Here is a 4,619-nt window from a genome sequence, read left to right as displayed (position 1 = left end):
CTCCTGCTGACTGCTGGCCACAAAGGTAAAATAGTCCATGATGGCGAACACAGGACTGCCAGAGCTACTGAAAGACTGGAGACATTTGCCTGCTGATTAAGCACTGTGAAAAGCTCAGCACTAAGCACAGCTACATAGGCTCGCCTGTGCCATGGCTATGTTAGAATGGTAGAAAAAACCTCCAGTATAATTCTCAAAAGAAACAAATCACTGTTAAGTAACTTTACTATACTGACCAAAAAATAAAAAAATAAAAAAATAAAACATTCCAGCCATCAACAAGGAAAGGCACTGAGTATCTAGCATGCTATAAAACCCTAGATATAAAACAGAGAAGTAAAACCTGGCACAGTGCCAAGAGAAATAACAGCCCCATGGAAACAAACCCTCCCAAGATGTGATGATGTCAGAGTGGACATGGACCTCAATCAGTTACTCTAAGCAGCTGGTTTTCAATGAAAAGACTCAATTAAGTGATTGGATCACTAGTCAAAAACTAGTAGCCAAGAAAATTCAGGACCAGATGGTTTTACTTGTAAAGTCTACAAAACAATTTAATAAACTAATTAGCATCAGATCTTTCATAGCCTCCTATGAAATTAAAGAGGAAAAAGTGCATCTGCCTGAATCTACAGGCCAATCTTATCCTGACATGAAAGCCACCCACAAGATATGATAAGAAAGTGAAATGCTTATTAGAATTCTAGAAATCTGAACCTAATGTCATGTTTAAGAGAGTCCACTACATGACCATGTAAGATTTATGTCATGAATCACAAGTGGACCTGACATTTAAAGGATCCATTTTAAATGCCATATAATCAAAGGACAAAAGCCATCCTTATGCAAAGAGATGCAGAGAAGACATCTGATAAAATCCAGCAGCCTTTCACGTTTAAAAACACACAAAGACCAAGAAAATAAAGGAAATTCATTTTATCAACAGAATAAAGTATTCTGTAGAAATGCTATTAAAAAAAAAACCTTACATTCAAACTCAGTTGGAGGTTCTAACTTTGGTAATTAGAAAAGGAAAAGGCTAGGGGGAAAAGACACCCTAATTGAATGGCGCTGAATTGAATTGGATGGCACAAAGTAATCTTTGCTGCAGCTAGTGTTGAGCTACTAAGAAATTCCTTAAGAAACTACAAGAATTAATAATTCTCTGTGTCAGCATGGCAATACAGGACCAATACATAAAAATCAATTATTCTTTTATATACAAGTCATAAATAAATGAAAACTGAAATTAACAATGATGCGTATAATAGTATGCAAGATAAAATGCATCAAGAAAAGAAAAGAAAAGAAAAATACTGTAACATTAGTGAAGTTGTCAAACTTACACAACCTAGAGTCATTTGAGAGGAACACCTCCATTTAGGAACTGGTATGTTTATGGGGGATTATCTTGATTATCAATTGATGAAGGAGGACTGAATAAAAAAGACAAATAATCAAATTAAAAAACAGCAATGGACACGAATAAATCTTTTTATGCAAAAGAAAGGTTCAGTGTGCCTTTGAGAAAGTCATCTGTATTGTGAATTATTTAGAAAATGAAATTCAAAATCCAGTGAGATGTGTCTTCAAACTCTTTGGGACGGCTGTAGTTAGGAAAAAATGGATGGTAACAAATATTGGGGAAGCTATGAAGAAATATGGCCTCTTGGACATTACTTGTTAGACAAGTAGGCAGCACCCAGTCTCAAAAAACAATTTGGAATTTCCTTAAGTACTAAACACAAGTGACTACAGGAAGAAGCAATTTCCCTTCTGGGTGTTTGTCCTAGGAATATGTTCAAAATAACTAAAAGTTTATCTTAAAAACTGGTACATGAACATTGATTGAAGCATTTTGTGTAATAGTCCCAATGTTCATCATTCAACAGGAAACAGCCCATCTGTCTATCAATTCACAAATGAAGAAACAAAATGATATATTGAGGCAGTGAGATATTATCTCTCCATTAAAAATGAAATGTTGATACATACTATATAGTAGATGAATCTTAAGAATGGTAGACTAAGAGAATGATATCAGATGACATTATTACAAATTAATTGCACTGATATGAAGTGGCCAGGATAGGTTCTATCCACAGGTTCACATGTCTCAACACTTGGTCTCCAGCTGTTTCAGAGACATTGTGGTGAAGTAGATTGAAATAGAAAAGATGAATTATTAGATATTGAGTTATTGAGTTATTTAATGATCTAGTTAAAGCACTGCTCTTACTGCCGAATTTGCTGTACATGACTTTTCTTGCTATCTGGATCAGAATGACCTGAAGAAATAGCTGACGCAATGGGCCGTTGCCTGTCATGACCTGATGGCTGCCAGGTACGCTTCTGTAAACTCCTGCAAGCTTGTCCCACCTTGTAGTTTGAGAGCATAAAATGAGAACACAAACTAGCCTGCATCAATGCCTTTCAGGAGCTGGCCTGGCCTGGGTCCACTATGACATCTCCTCTCTTCCATTCTTATTGCTGTCAGAGTGCTTATTCCAGAAAGATTCCTGAATTAGTGAAACCTCTGAGAAAAGAAGCATGGCAGAAAGAGGTAGGTCAGTATCAGAGTCTTGGAGGAGGGGTACAGCCTGGCTCTGTGTTTAGTTCTGTTTGCTGCTTCCTGCTCAACCATGACATGTAAGGCAGAAGCTGTACACACCTTCTTCCTTGGGCTTAGCTACTGCCACCATGATAAACAGAAGCAAAGAGCCAAAATAAACACTGCACCCAGTAGGTTGGGTATATAGGGGAAAACACTTGACAGCCACACAAAAAGTAATAAAGAAACTTGGAATCAAGAGTAGGCTCATTAGAAAAAGTCCCTAGCATGACTCAGAGAAGTAAGCCCAGTACAACCTTAGCCACACACATCCTGGGTCGGGAGAGGGAAATGAGAAATAAGTGATTCTAGAGAGTGAGGCTTCAAGAACAGGCTGCTTAAAAATGAACATCCTCCCACTTCCTGGAAGAAGAAAAAAATCTATCCAAACCAACAAACCAACAACAAACTACCAGCCTAACAAAGAAACATGAAAAAGCCAGGCACCACATTTTCCCCAAAACTGTAACTCCTCAGCTAAGAAACTTCAAACTGAAACAGGTCAAAAGCCAGATGGCGATGTCAAAAGTTTCCTGGTAGAAATGATAATGACCCTGAAAGAGGGCAAGAATAAGCAGAGCAAAGTGAGTTTGTAAAATAGAGGAGAGAGTAGACAAACTGAGTGAGAATACCAACACGTCGGATGAAAAAGGCAGAAACACAGAAGAAAATGTCACTAAGGAAATTGATGCTCTGAAAAAGAAACAAGGAAACGAAAACCTCAGTGACTGAAATAAAGAACACAGTGTGAAGAATCAATGGTAGACCAAGCAAGAAGGAATAGCAGGGATGGCAGACATTCAAATATCAACAAAGAAAAATTCTAGTAAAACATGCCCACCATGTCCAAGAACTCTACGATATTGTCCAGAAATCAAACTTAAGACTGTTGAACTAAAAAAAAAAAAAAAAAAAAAAAAAAAAAAAAAAAAAAAAAGGTGCTGAGATAAATGTTAAAGGCACAGAGAACCTAGCCAATGGGATTATGGCAGATGGCAGATTACCCAAATCTAGAGAAATAAATGTATATTCAAACATATCAGATATTTAGATCCTGTAGATATGGTCATAAAAGAACCTCTTTTATGGTCAAGATATCAATAAGACAAAACAAAGAGACAGCATCAAAAGCTAAAATGGAAAAGTACCTACAAAAGCAGAAATACCTTAACTCTCCTCAGCTATCCTCAAAGCCAGGAAAGCACAGATTATTAAATTACATTTATTAAAGGCATAAAAGTAAATAAATGTCAGCTAAGATTGCTGTAATCAGCAAAGCCATATTTATGGATAAAGACATCTCAAACAAACACAGACTAAGGCAGTTCATGACCACAAAGCCAAAGATACTTATCGTAATAGTATATACACAGGAGGCAGGACAGAACAGTCTTAATAATGAGACCACAGCAAAGAACAAGTTTCATGAGAGGAAGAGCTAAGCAAAAGAAAGCTGGGGGTGGGTGGGGAGGAATCCATCATGTCCGAGACACCAAGCCAGCAAATACTCGATCCTAACAGGGAGAAAGTAAAAAGCAATCAATAAATCAACCAACAAAACAACAGTTTTAAGAACTACTAAACATCTCTTTATAAAACCTTAAATGCAAATGATTTAACTCCGCAATGAACAGACACAGATTGGCTGACTGGATTTAAAAAACTAGGTTCAATTCTCTGTTTTCACCAGGAAAAATACCTCATTGGTAAAGGTTCCCACATATTGAGAGTCAAATATGGAAAACAACCTGTAATGACCAAGGAAACTAAAAACATTCTGGTTTTCATTCTTGTGTCTGATAAAGGAGACTCAAACCAAAAGCTAGTTAAAACAGATAAATAATAGGTTCATTCCATCAAGAAGACACAACTGAACGAATCTATGCACCAAATTTTGGAGCTTCCAATTTCTTAAAGTAGACACAATGGATATGATAGTGGAGTGACTTCAGCACATCTCTAGACAGTTCAGTTTAGCAAAGAAACCTCAGAGATAAACTACACCATA

Source organism: Apodemus sylvaticus, chromosome 13 (assembly GCF_947179515.1).
Source record: "Apodemus sylvaticus chromosome 13, mApoSyl1.1, whole genome shotgun sequence".
NCBI classification, from domain to species: Eukaryota; Metazoa; Chordata; class Mammalia; order Rodentia; family Muridae; genus Apodemus; species Apodemus sylvaticus.
This window is presented reverse-complemented; position numbering follows the sequence as displayed.